General features: G+C 35.2%; 1 pseudogene; it reads right to left on the reverse strand.

The window, feature by feature from the left end:
- Nucleotides 1-1,872: 1,872 nt before the first annotated feature.
- On the reverse strand, nt 1,873-13,555 carry LOC138143348 (protein shortage in chiasmata 1 ortholog-like; annotated as a pseudogene).
- Between the last annotated feature and the right edge of the window lie 1,450 nt (nt 13,556-15,005).

The following is a 15,005-nucleotide window of genomic DNA, read 5'->3' on the forward strand; positions in this document are numbered from 1 at the left end:
ATGGTTTTGTTCCCTGCTATACTACACTTACTGGGCATGTGTTAGCTCCTCCTCATCCACATCCACAGTCCAGTATCACTCCTGGTTAGCACTGCTAGTCCTGGCTTCTGCAAACAGTGGGAATTTGAGATCAAATTCTCCTCTACTGGGTCTCTCACCTTATTTGTGTCAATAAAAGGGAATAAAGAGAAATAAGGTAAATAGGAAAACAATGGAATGAGGGAAAAAAAAACTGCATGTCACTCCTTCAATACTTTCCTTACTCTAATGTGGAAAAAGAAGAGTGAACTTGTGAAAATGTCCTTAAGCTATAGCTTGGTAAAGCTTTTTAAGGAGACATATATTTTGAGTAATGTGCCACAGTTAATACCTTTTGAAATGATACTTTTTGAACCTCACAAAGGCTAAATAAAATTGTTTGCATTTTTTGTTCTGCAAGTTAATAGTTTCTTTAAATATTCTTTGAATATGCAAAAAACTTAATGAGTACAGTAGCAGCTAGTTGATGAAATACATTATTAGCTTAAGAAAAGAATAAATTTTTACATATATATGTGTGTTTGTGTACATATATGTATATATGCATGTGTATATACACATACACATACATACTTTAAGCCCTTAACCACACCCTCCTTTTCCTTGAGCCACTATTTTCTTTCATGCATAATTTGTAGTCCTATACTATGTAAAATGCACTTTATCTTGAGGTTTGTCAATATCATAAACAAAGCAAAGCTATTTGCTTGTCTATAATTTTTATGGCATACATTATTCATCTAACCAGAGAAGTAACTTTGATTGACAAGGGAAAGAGAAATATCTGTAATTACGTCAATTTCTGAATTCTTCTCTGGAGAGCCAGGAGGAAAAACTCAAAGCAAGACCCACAGAGTGGCAGAAGGGAGAGGAAACAATAAAATCAGGCTCTGACTTCATGCTGGAAGATTTACATCCATACTGGTACTTGGTGAACTCTCTGTAGTCATCAACCTTTGACTAAAGGGAAAGGCTGTTCATTGAAAGCAGACAGTGTCTTTTGGGCATTATCTTTTGACAGTCTCTGTATTTCAGCATTCATTTTATATTCAGAGAATAATATGGAGCATGTGGGAAATGCATAGCATTCATTTGTTCTGAAAATTTATACAATGGCAGCATGAAGGCTGCAAAAAGTATATTTTCCCCCTCTTTAATAAGGCGATTTGTCAGATAGAAAAATCCTTTGCTTTTTGAAAAATAAAAAGATGTTTCCATTAGTGGATATGGGTGGTTTTCTGTTGTTGTTTGTGTACGCTACTCTAAGCCAGAGCTAAGTGGGGAATTGGTGTATTTTGAGCACTAATATAGACATGAATTGGTTCAATTTCTCAATTCTGAACATCACTAAATGTAAACAGAAGAAAGTCTATGAGTAGAAAAAGAGTGAACTTCTATGCTTCTATGTTCTTTTCAAACTTAAATTATCAATCTACATCTATATCTATCTATCTATTTATTTCATGAAGGTAGTTGCTCCAGTTCACTTTCTATGTATGGTTACATGATAAGCAGAAATCAATTTCTCCACTTCTCTATAGTAACAGGTTTTTAAAATTAGATTAAAAAAACCCAATGATTATTCTACCATAATTTTAATGACCTTTGTGTTCTTGGCTATTTTTATTTTTTGTAAAATGCAGCCTATGGCAATATGTTATTTATGTTATAAATTATATATCATATATGGGCACATGCATATATGTAGCATATTTATAACATAATATCTCTGCATTTCTTCCTCTGATCTTCATGTTAGTTTACCTAGAGTCTATACTCATTTTTTTTTAGTATGACAGCAAAAAAATATTTTAAGGGCTAAAGTTATTTTCTTTAGGTATATTCTTCTATGATGGGTTCATACACATAAGTAAATTTTGACATCATCTCAAATACAAGGATAGTATTAGGTTCCTAAAGTAAAAAAATCATAATATTTAGTAAAGAATTTACATAGGTCTTAATTGCATTTATGAAGATTTGCGCAGTTAAGGTTTGTAGTGATATATTCAGTTGACAATAATTCCCATTCACTACCTAATCAGGTAGTCAGCCTTGAAGTCTAATTGGGTAGAAGGAAAATCTTTTCCAGATGACTTTAGTTTTTGAACTAAAAACATAGGAGGATCTGAAGGAATAGTTAAGGGATTAAATTACTTTTTCCGTATGAGACAGTTTAGTGTGGTTCAGGGAGAAAAGCATTGAGTAGTGAATAGGAGGTCATCCAGGATATGTTACAGACTAGTCATGAAACCCTGTATATGACATTGAAATGTCCTAACCCTCAGTTTCCTCACATGAAAAATGACAGTTTGGATTCGATGATCTTTACAATACCTTCTAGCTCAGCTATTCTAGAATTAGAACACTGCATAGAAAATATTTAAAGAAAAGAATATGTGGCTAAGAACAATGAAAGAAATTTAGAACAGCACCTTTAAGGACTAATGATCATGTAGGGGCAGACATTCTTTGGATCATTAACTTCAACTTGATGTTAATACCCAGGAAATATGTTGTGTCCTCATTGCTATAACAAGTTCAAAGCAAGCAAAATACTTAATTTGGGGGGGGGGGGAGTTTTTTTTAATAGGTAGTATGTCATCTACTTAGTATATACAGGGCATTTTCTGAATGGCAATTATCTCAGGGATCAATTTACCACTCCTTTATCTTACAGTATTTCACTTTGTAAGCTTCTACGTGTTTAATAAAAAAACTATGAAATATTTGGATGAAATAGTTCTGTCTTGTTTTTTTCCCTAGAAACTGAGATTTTGAAATGAGATATATAGCTTAGTAACTTGAGAACATAGGGAAAATCTAGTTATCAAGCTCAATTTAACTTGATTGTTCTAATGAATTCAACAAACATTAACATATGAAGCACTGTGCTGAAGACGTGGGGAAAATGCAGAGATACATAAGATGATTTCTTCCCTAATGGAGCTAAATATTCTCATAGGGATACACAACACACATTCACAGAACTATAATTAAAAATTGAAAAAGAAGACCACAAATGAATAAGACAAATTGCCATGCAAAGTTTTAGTAAGGAAAGATCTTTTCCAAACAGATGGCTTAAGGAAAGCTTCATGGAGCCTCATAGGATCATAGATTTGGATATGATGGTGATTTTAGAGGTCATCAGGTCTAGTCATCTCATTTCACAGATGAGGAAACTGAGACACAGTAACAAGACTTGCCCTGAGTCATATAGCTAGTGTCAGAAATAATATTTGAACCGATGTCATCCTTACTCCAAGTTCAGTACCATGAAGATCTGAGTTCAGATCCAGGTTTAGATACCTATTAGTTGTGAGATCCTAGGCAAGTCCCTTAACCTCTATTTTTCTTAGTTTTCTTTACTGTAAAATGGGGATAGTAACAGTACTACCTCTTAGGGTTATTGTGAGGATCAAATGACATAATAATTGTAAAGTGCTTAGTACAGTCCCTGGCACATAGTGTATATAAATGTTAACTATAATAGTTTATTATCCACTTATCACTATTTGAGCTGTATCTTGGACAATAGATAGGATTTCGATAGGTAGAGATGAGGAGGGGAATGAGGGGGGTTTGTTTGTCTTGTGTTTGTCTGTTGTTTCTAGATTATATTTTAGGATGTTGCTTATTTGACCTCTAATTTTATAGGAATAAGAATTTCCTAGTAAGGAACTTGCTGTAGCAATGCCTGACTAGTACATATAACTTCCTATACTATTATTTTCTTTGCAAGGTATAGTGTTAGTGCTTGGGGGCACTGAGATTATGATTTGTCCAGGGTCACATAGCCAGTATTTGCAAGAGGGAATTGAACCCAGGTCGTTAATGACAAAAAAGGTCCATAGTAACTCACATCCTCTAAAGGGTTTTTTTTAATTGCTGTTTTTTGTCCAATTTCTTGTTGTTGTTGATGTTCTAGGCCTGATCCTTCTCAACATATGATAAATTTGAAATAGTTGACAGTGTTCTCATGGATACCTTCTCCTCTGTGGGCCATGACACTGCTTTCTCCTGGTTCTCTTCTTACCTAACATCTCGTTTATTGGTTCATCTTCCAGATCACATTCTCTAAGCACATGTGTTCTCCAAGGCCATGCCCCAGTCTCCCTATTCTTCTCTCTCTACATTCTCATGCTTGGTGACCTCATCAACATTGATAGGTTTTTTTTTTTCAAGTTGTTAGTATAACTTTTATTCTCTGCATTTTACAGATGAGAAAACTGAAATCCAGAGGGGTAGAGCTTCTTGCTCATAAAACACACAGCTGATGAGTGACATTGACAAGACTTGCACTCCCTTGAATGTTCTGATTCTATTACACAACTCTATCTCTCATATATATATAGAAGCTAATACAAATGCTGAGAGTAAAAGTTATTCTTATTTTCATTGTGAATGATGATATTTCCCTACAATGCAAATCACATTTTCAGTGAGCCAGACTATGCAAACTGGAAAAATTAAGCCAGTTACCGTGTTTCCCTGATAATAAGACACTGTCTTATTATTTTTTTTGGACAGAAAAACACCAGAGGGCTTATTTTCAGGGGAGGGCTTATTTTAATGAACATTGACAGCAACTTTAATAAACAGGTAAATGTGAACAAAAAAATGTACCTTTATTCAATAATGAATTCAATAAAGAAGAGGATGACGCGCTCACTGCTGCAGCTGTGATTGGATGCAGCTTGGAGTGTGGCGTGTGTTTCACCGGGGGGGGGACGGTGCATACAGAGGGTACTGTAATGTAGCGTGTAGCGCAGGGGATCACCTTCACTACAGTAGCAATCTCAATAGGGCTTATTTTTGGGGGAGGGCTTATTTTAGAGGAATCTTACACAGTAAGGGGAGGGCTTCTTTTCGGGATAGGTCTTATTATCGGGGAAACACGGTAGTTGCATGGGAAGAAAATTTTTCATAGGAACTAAGTGACTTCTTTCAGGACTCAGATTTCCTCAGTGGTTCACAACACTACAAAGTAATCCCTTTCCTAATTTAAAAGGTTAATTTAAAAATTGTTTAATAAATTGATTATTTAAACTAAGAAATTTTGGCACCTAATCTGAATTTGAATTCCAGTTGCTTAAAGAACATTTTATACAAATTATTAACCTTAAATTGCTGTTCTCCTGTATGGTTCATTTGTAGCAAATGTAACATCTGACAATATATCTGTTGTTTTTTGTGATTGGTTTTAGGCTTTTTCTTCCTGATAAACTGTACAATCTCAAGCTGTCTCCAAAATATTATCCAAACAGGAATATAACATGTTTTTGTAGACATTTTTTGCTTTTAGTACTTATCCCTATGGTGTGTCTAAGGTACACATTAAGAGGAGGTCACAAATTATTACTGAAAGATGTACCCATGCTGCCTGTTTGAATATTATTTCTCTTTTATCATTTTTACCTTGAAGAGAAATATCATTTATTATTTTTTTTCTTGCTGCTTTAAGAAAAATACAGTTTGGTTAAAGGCAAGAGTAGCAAATTTCCAGTTTGATTTAGGAAGACTATCAGGGCAAGCAAGATCTTTTACTAGAGTAATAGCTACTGCTTGTAAGAGACTCTATGCCTGGCACTGACTATTAGTTGCTTGAATTTCAATGACATTATTTGTTTCCTTTTCTTGCTTTTTCTCAGGGGACAACACTCTACAAAAGCAGGACTCTTTTCTACAAGAGAGCTTATTCCTCTTTGCTTTGCATTTTGGATTCTACTTTTTGACCATCATCCATAACAACTTGAGGTTCTAACAGGATGGGTGTATGTTTGTTTCTCAGAATGATAAAGTGGCTCAAAGGATCCAAATTATTCTCATATTTTCTACCAGGATCAGAAGATACATCATGAGTTATTGATGAGGTGTATGATTCAATAGTTAGTGCTTTGTAGTCTAGGGATTTATAAGTATCTTTTCTCCTTCTTTGACTGTTATAGAAATTAGTTCTGGTTTACTCTTTGTCTTTTCTTCTGTATGTATGAATATGTATACAAATGTATGTATGTATCAACAAATTCATATATATCAGAAAAACAGATAATTTTGGAGGACTCTTTTGAACAAGTGAGAAACTATTGTTTGTAGGTTTTCTCTAGGAGCCATACAAGGAGGAGAGGTGTTGAGTTTAACAACAGTATCACTTTTTTTTGTTCAAGTCACATCTCTAGCTGAAGTGGTTTTATAGGCAATAGTTCCATTTGAGTTGGAAGCAGGTTATGATGGCATAAATTTGGAGTCAGATGTTCCAAGGTATATGTCATTGTCATACCCAGTCCCTCTTGTTTCCACCATTCTTCTTTTAATGAGTCAAGCATAAGTATTTCTGCCCTCAACAGAAAATACTCTTTTCAAATCTGTAATTGAATAGTGAATTACAGGCTCTTTGATTTGTGGTATTGCAAGTAAAAGAGTCTAGGGAACTTGATAGCTTTCTGACCACAGCTTCACCCTTCTTTTCTTAGCATAGTTTTTAGCTGGAGAAAAATTAATAATATAAACAGGAGGAAGTTGATATATTTGAAGTTTGGCATGTGTCAAGTTTACAAGAGAATGTTAGGTTGTTAGAGGAGTTAAAGGCATTTCTAACTACCCTGAAAGACATAGAGTGCAAAAAACTGGTCCACTGCTTTCTGATTCACATTGGTCTTGACTGGTATAAATCCTCTCTGGGGGGTAGTATACTGTTATAATTTCATTATTATACTAGGTGGGGAGGGCTCTTTCAAAGAGTTTTTTATTTCAAACTATATGATTGAGGATTTCTGGAGTTCATTTTAGGAGCTTCTTAAATTCTGAGTATGTTTGTATATCTGTTCTTTCTTGGAGGCTGGCAGGTTTCAATAATTCATATTTAATTGGCAAATTAATTGTTTTAAATCTTAAACAGCTCCTTAATCATATATATATATATATGTTTCTTCTTTCTCATGGACTTCCAAGTTTCTTTGAAATTCTCTGAAATGATTAGCTTCTAGGAGGACCTGTTGTTCTCTGAAATCTAAACAAGTATCTTTTAATAAAAACACTTTTAGTCTACTCAAGAGTATACAAAGCAAGTGGTTGTTTTTTATACTCCCATCTAGCTATCTATAAAAAATTATTTAATCATCAATATGTAAACCTTGATTGGTTATTTTAGTGTTGGCCATCCCTCAGAACAAGTGACAAGAGGGAAAACTTCCTGGTGGCCATTCCGAGTAAATAAATAGCTCTCTCTATGTCAATTTGAGAGGATGGATTTGAACTTGGAATAATTTCTTCAAAGTCATTAAGATGAGACACAATGTATGAAATTGTCTTCTTTTTAGGGAAATTCTGCACAGAAAAAGCTGTCTTCCAATGATCCAGTACCTGAGAAATCGTTCATTTGTAGAGTTGTGGGAACTGAGACTCTTGTACATGGCTTCCTAATTTTTCATCAGCAACAACTCCAATATGACAATTATACTTGTCATGATGTAAATATGAAGGAATATGAAGCAGTACTATCTAATACTTTCTTCCTAACCATATTCTCTTATAAATAGTCTACTGAGTGATATTTTAGTGCTGTAAATATATCTTCTTTATTTCACCAATATAGCAGAAATTGCAATTATAGGGGCTCACAGTACATCCAGGAGGTGACTCCAGTGATTCGTCCAAGCTCCCACACTCATTGATAGGTTTAATTGTTTTCTTTTTGTCAATGACTCCCAGATATACATATTTAACCCAAGATTTTCCTCTGAACTTTAATTCCATGCTACCCAATGCCTATTATATATTTCAAACTGAAATCCCAGAGATCTCAAATTCAACATGTCCCTCATCCTCTCTTTCCAACTAAAAGAGAAAAAACAATAACAAACCATGAAACAAAGAATAATCATCAAGTAAAGTGAATCCATATAATGGGTATATCCAAAAATATATGTCATTGCACCTTATGTCCATTACCTCTCTGTCAGGGAGTGGGTAATATATTTCATTATAGGTCTTCTGAAAACATAATTGATCATTGTACTAACTAGTGTTTTTTGAAGTTCTTTTCCTTCACTACATATCTCTCCGTGCATAAATTTTTGTTTCACGTCACTGCATCTACTCACACTACCCAAGATTCTCTGAAATATCTCATTCACCATTTTTATGGTACAATTATATTCCATTACATTCACATACCACAATTTCTTTAGCTATCCCCCAATTGTCTGAGAAACAATCTAATCGCTCTTTTAGATTTTAGTTCTTTTCTTACCCCCTTTTAATCCCTCTTCAAGGATCAGGAAGTTTGTTTTGCTTGTGACTACTATAATACTCATATTATCTTCCCTCTCAACATTTTCTGACTACTTTAAACTTTCCTCCCTATCTTTGCTGCAATCCCTTTTGAGTTTGATGCTTCTTTTCCGAGAGGCAATATGTGTGCATTGTATTTCTATACTAAACCATTTGTGCTTGACCCTCCTTTGTCCATTTCAGATAAGAGTGAAGGTCATCTGATGTCCATGCCCTACACCCTTTCGTCCATGTTTTATACTATTGCATATTCTTCTTTTCATGCACCCAATTATTATACCAATAAGACTGTTGCTTGCAATTTTAATGCGATTCTAGTCAGTATTTATTCAGTAAGTATTTATTAAGATTTTGTTGTGCTGGGCACTATGCTAAGCTGGAGATACAAAGAAGGCAAAAGCACCCCCTTCCATTATGGTGTTCACAGTTGTTTCTATTGCAGTGGTTAAAGCATTTATTAATGTCAGTTTCAGAATGTCATCCTTTTCCATACATTATGATACAATGGCCACCTTATTGGAGCTGATTATAGATGGTTTGTCATCTTTACTTCCCCCACCCCAATTAATCTTCCCAGTAAAGTATTTATTTTTAGGCTGACCTTTCCTACTAAAGATTCAGTTGCTGTCTCATTGTTTTATGACTACCATACTGGTTTATTTCATAACCTTGTTTCTATTCTCTGTCTTATTAGCACATCATTTGATAATAACAGCTCTTTTAATTTATATCTATGAATGTCCCTGTCTCTTGTCACCATGGTACCCAGACAGTTTCATTAAGTATGTGGAATTTAATTTTTAACAAAAGTGGGGGGAAAATCTTCCTATGCCTCCATTTCTATTTTGCTCTGAGAATTTAAATAATATTCTCAATTTATTCAATATCAGCACAAAACTAGACTGTATATTATTAGGCTTAGCTGAAGCACCAAAGGCTTCCACAGCTGTGGATTTAACATAAAGGAATCCCATTGCTCTCCCCCTTTTTGACCTCTATTGTACTTCTTGCACAGTTAAACCTGGAGACCATATATCCTGCAAAGGAGTGATACTTTTGCAATAAACTTCCTTGTCTGGCTACAGCCATTGAAAAGGAAGAATGTATTCTAGTTTGGGGCATTCAGAAACTGAGCAACACTCATTTTTTAAGCTATATTATATTGGCAAGACTGGTTAAATATGATAGCAAATAATTTCCAGTTTCAGCTAATTTTTAAGTAAAAATATAGAAAAACAATTGAGAAGGAAGGAGGGGATATGGGGCAAGTCAGGCTTGGCCTCTCTTTGCTTCATAAAATTTCAGAGTTAGATGAGAAAACTGAAGACCAAAGTAGCAATTTGTCCCACATTATAGAGCTAATTTATGGTAATGTTAAAGCTAGGAATAGCTTCTTACTTACAATTTAGTGTCTCTCTGTCTCTCTCTGTCTCTGTCTCTCTGTCTCCTGGATCTCACTGAAAGTTTATACATAAAATATAAATGTTAGAGGCATCTGATAGAAGCGTCCTTTTCTGAGAGGCAATAAGTATTCATTTTAATGCTTCAAACACTGATTTTAAGCATGTAATTGACCTCACTCCACCATACTTCATTTGTAAATATCCTCCTATTTTTGATTTTAGACTCTATTTTCCTCTTCTCTAATCCCTTCTGTAAAAATTGGCAAAATAATTTTCTTTAGGCATAGGAACCATCTTGTTTTAATTAAGAACCTGTCACACCAAGTTAACCTTATTTAACGACAGGATTATAACTATAGTTTATCTAGGTTTTAGCAAAACATTTCATGAAGATTCTTATGCTATTCTTATGGGGAAAACGGAGAAATGTGACTTAGATGATGATATAATTACATTGATTTGAAACTGTTTAAATGATTACATTCAAAGTGTAGTTCTAATAGTTCCATGTCATATTAGAAGGAGGTCTCCAATGGAGTGACCTAGGGATCTGTGTTTAACCCTGTTTAGTTTAACATTTTTATCAATTAGTTTAAAAATATAGGTGGCGTCTTTACCAAAATTGGAGTTGACACAAAACTGAGAATTATAGCTAATCTAAGAGACAAAACTAATATTGGGTGTTTGAAGCTTTCCCAAACTTTGACATCCAGAGAACTGTTTCCAAGGGCAGATATACACCCAAAGCTCCAAGCCTGTCTTGTCCTTCTCTTGGGACCAATGGTCTTACCATTGTAGGCCATTACTGAATTAACAAGCTTCACTAGGTATGATGTGGGTTAGTGTTAGGGAGTAGAAGTGGGAATCAGAGACAAATGGAGCTTTTGTTGGCTACTTTTCAACCCTAGTAATTTCAGCTTGCACCTGTTTAGTCCCTTTCCACTATGTTGAGTCTCCATTTCTCCTATATTTATTTCTCCCATATTCTTCCCATTTTCAGGTATTCAGTGAAACCTAGCTTTCTCTTAAAGAATCTTGTTTTTGGGCTCCATTTAGTACCTAGTAATTTCCTGCTTGTCTTTCTTAGTACTGAAAAAAAAATCCTAGAAATTTGAACCTTATTTATAGCTTTCATCTTGACATGTTACTTCATTCTTAGAGACCACTGTGACCTCTCAGTTCATCAGGCTCCTTAGTAATTGTGATTTAAATTTCAGCACCACTTCAACCACCTGATGGTAATGAGAAATTATAGGAATCTCAGTAGGGATGGAGGGCATGAATCTCTCCATGCTAGATTTTGGATAAAGGAGAAAAGAATAAATACCATGCACCCTTGCTTTTGAAAGAACAATTTCAAGATGTTTTAGGTGGAAAAAAGATAGGCTCCCATGGATTAAAATTCTACATAGCAAACAAACCCAGAATGCAATGGGGAGCTCTCTAGACTGAAATATTAGAGACAAAGCAAAAAAAAAATCAGCAAGGGAGAAAAGGCAGAGGTTTCACAGACTTATAATTGATCAGTTTCAATATTAATGACATACAGAAGATGGAAGTAAAGGTAGGGAATGGGTGAATAAAAAAACAAACAACTATTGTACAGTTCTTCTGAATTTCATTAGGAACTTTAGGACTCCAAATGAGCTGAGGTTCGCAAAGAAAGCAAAAGATAGCAAAAAGGTATTTTTGCCATTTTGGGGAAAAGAGAAAAAATTAATGAAGGCACAGGACTACTGCTTGACCCAGCCTCTATTCTTTTCTCTTCAGCTCCTTACCATTGGTACCTGCTTTGGGGCATGAAAATCCCTATTTACTGAGAGGATTTTCAATCTACCTTCAAAATACTACATCTGTTTGGGTCCTATTTCCTCTTTTAATGATCTCTGTCCAACTTAGTAGCTGGTAAGTACAGCTTCCTTCAAGATCCAACTCTTCTTTAAAAAGTGAAGCTTACCATTGTTTATCACTTTGGTATACTTCTGGACAACCTCAGAGATAGAGGTTTGTTGTTAATGCAAACCACCTCTCTGTTGCTTTTATTCAACATACTTTCTACTGGCAGCCCTTGCAGCAAGAAGGAACCTTAGAGGTCATCTAGCCCAATTTCCTCTGTTTACAGATGAATACAATCCAGGGTGGAGTGAATGGCCAAAGGTCGCACTGGTAGGTGATGTGCTACACCTGAGTTCTTAGCCATAGTCTAACCCTAAAGGCCCCATCATACCAAGGAGACCCTTACTCTATCAACCCAATGTTCTCCAGAAATTTATGACTGAAGAGAAAAAGGGTATGATATTTGGAAACATTTAAATTATTGAGTTTTTTTCCTTATATATAGTGGCTTCTTGAGCATTTTTGTGGCAGAAGGGAAGGAATCAGCAGAGGAATGACTAAAGTATAAGAGAGAGGGAAAGACCAGAGAAAGCTGGAGGGAAGAGAATGGGATCAATTAATGAGTATTTTATATCCACTTATTCTGGAGTCATGATCACAAAAATATTATAGAAGCTTTTATTTGAAAGTCTGCCCCCTGCCCTTAATTTATTAATTTTTCCCCAAGGGCACTCTCTGTTCTGGGAGAATGTATTTTCTATGATAAACATCTGCAACAAAAGCTATTTTTCTTCTAGCTGAAGAGACATTCCTTTCCAGCCAACAGTTGTTACTTTTGAGAACTGATGGCAACAGTATGCATACTTTATTTCATTAAAAAAATGCGCATTATCCTGGAACAAGAAGGAAAACTATCTGGAAACAAAATATAAGCACATTGTGATAATTAAATGACTTTGTTACTGATGCTACTGAAGACTAAGAATTCCCAAAGTTTTTTGTTTTTTTTTTCCTTCTGTGGATTAATTATATAGTGATTAGGCAAACTAATACCTCACCTAAACTCATACTCCCCAGTCAGTGACTATTGTTTAATTCCTACAGTTTTCTCAGATTCCATTTCCAGCTTTGGAAATGGAGCCTGTTCCATCCTCTGTCCCCATAGGACTCAAGAGAGTTAGGTTACTGCACTGAGTAGAGAAGAAGCCTTCCTTTCACTATTCCTGCCCCTTTCAGAGACTGTGGTAGAGAGGGAAAAGAACTACATGACACTAATTGCTTTCCCTCACTCAAATTTCTACCCTCCATTCTTCATTATTATATGACCCAAAGAAAAAGATTTCATCACATCACTCCTTCCCTTAAAAAAAATTAAAAAAATTGCTGCACTGATTCCCTGTTGCCTCAAGGATAAACTAAGTCTACTTAGTTTTGTCTTTGAGGCTTGCTACTATCCTACTGAGGTGATACTAGGTGATATAGTGGGTAGAGTAAGATGTCTGAAGTCAGGGAGACATCTTCTTGAATTCAAATCTGACCTCAGACACTTATTAGCTATGTGATCCTGTACCCCTCAGTTTCCTCATCTGTAAAATGAGCTGGAGAAGAAAATTGCAAACCACTCCAGTATCTTTGCCAAGAAAACCCCAAATGGGGTCTCCAAGAGTCAGACCTGACTGAACAGCAACTATCCTATTGAGACTTTACTTTGTAACATTATTTCATAGAGAACTGTTCATATTCTCATTGCTCCTGCTGAACTGGATAATTATTATCATTGTCCTAAGAATTTCACATTCCTAATTTCTGCGTAGTTTTCCCCATTTCTGGAAAGCATTAGATTTAAAGTGTTCTGTAAACTTGGAAACATTTTACAAATGTCAGTTTTTGGGTGTATTATGGTTGTTATCCTCACCTTTCAAATTACTTTTCTTTTGGAGCTCAGGTTCCAACTCCTCTGTGAAGCCTTTCTCATCTCCCATTCTCCATCCAATTTATGAGTTTCCTTAGCTTCATCAAATATCCCTAGTTTTGGGATCCATGAGCTTTTAAAAATATGTTTTGATAGCTACATTCAAATACAATTGGTTTCCTTGGTAACCTCACATATTTTATTTTTTCATCTAAAACACTGACTTGAGAAAGGGGTTAATGGGCTTCACCAGACTGCCAACTGGGTCCATGACATGAAAAAATAAGAAACCAGGTTTTAGATAATTTTGTTTTTGTCACATGAAGAAATAATCTTTATTTCTCACCAAGGTTAAACTTTTTACCTGTTCAAGTTATTCTATTTTATCCCATCTCCTCCAAGAAATTGCCTATAAGCATGACCATGTCTCTTCCATCCTTAAAAAAAAATCATCACTTTATCCTTCCTTTCCCTCTATTGTGCTATATTTTTCTATCCTTTGTAGCTAATTTCCTTGAAAAGGATGTTTTCAATTGATACTTCCACTCTATTTTCTCTCACTCTCTTCTTATTCTCTTATAATCTGCCTTCTGATCTTATTATTCCAACCAAACTGATCTCTCCAAAGTTACCATTGATCTCCTAGTTGCAAAATCCAATGGCCTTTTCTGTCTTCATTTTCTTTGACCTCTGAAAACTTTGACAGATTTATCTCTCTCTCTCTTCTTTGATACTATCTTCTCTCTAGCTTTTTTGGATAACTATTCTCTCCCGGTTCTTTTCCTACTTCTCTGTCTCCTTTTCTGGCTCCTCATCCAGATCATGCTCTCTTACCATAGATGTCCCAAAGGGACATCTTGGGCCCTCTTTAACACTTTATACTACTTCACTTGGTGATTTCATCAGCTTCCATGGATTTAATTACCATTTCTATAGTGATGATTCTCAAGAACTGAGAGAGAGAGAAAAAGAGAGAGAGAGAGAGAGAGAGAGAGAGAGAGAGAGAGAGAGAGAGAGCATGAAAGCAGGCTTCACTCTGTATTGAGACAAGTATCAGTTCTTTCTCTGGAGGCAGAAAGTATGCTTCATCATGAGTCCTTTGGGATCATCTTGGATCATTGTATTGATGAGAATAGCTAAGTAACTCACAGTTCTTCATCATATAATATTGCTATTATTTTGTACAATGTTCTCCTGGTTCTTCTCACTTCACTTTGTATCAGTTCATGTAAGTATTTCCAGGATTTTCTGAAATCATCCTGCTTTTCATTTCTTATAGCATAATAATATTCCATCATAATCATGTATCACAGCTTGTTTAGCCATTATTTAATTGATGGGCATCCTCTGAAATTCTAATTCTTAGCTACCGCAGAAAGAGCTGCTATAAATATTTTTGTACAAATAGGTCCTCCTCACCCCATTTTTTGATGTCTTTGGGATAGGGGCCAAGCAGTGGTATTGCTGGATCAAAAGATATGCAGTTTTATTGCCTTTGGCCATAATGGCAAATTGTTCTC

Source organism: Petaurus breviceps, unplaced genomic scaffold, assembly GCF_028583685.1.
Source record: "Petaurus breviceps papuanus isolate PSGF00001 unplaced genomic scaffold, PetGlider_PUasm1.0 90638, whole genome shotgun sequence".
NCBI lineage: Eukaryota > Metazoa > Chordata > Mammalia > Diprotodontia > Petauridae > Petaurus > Petaurus breviceps.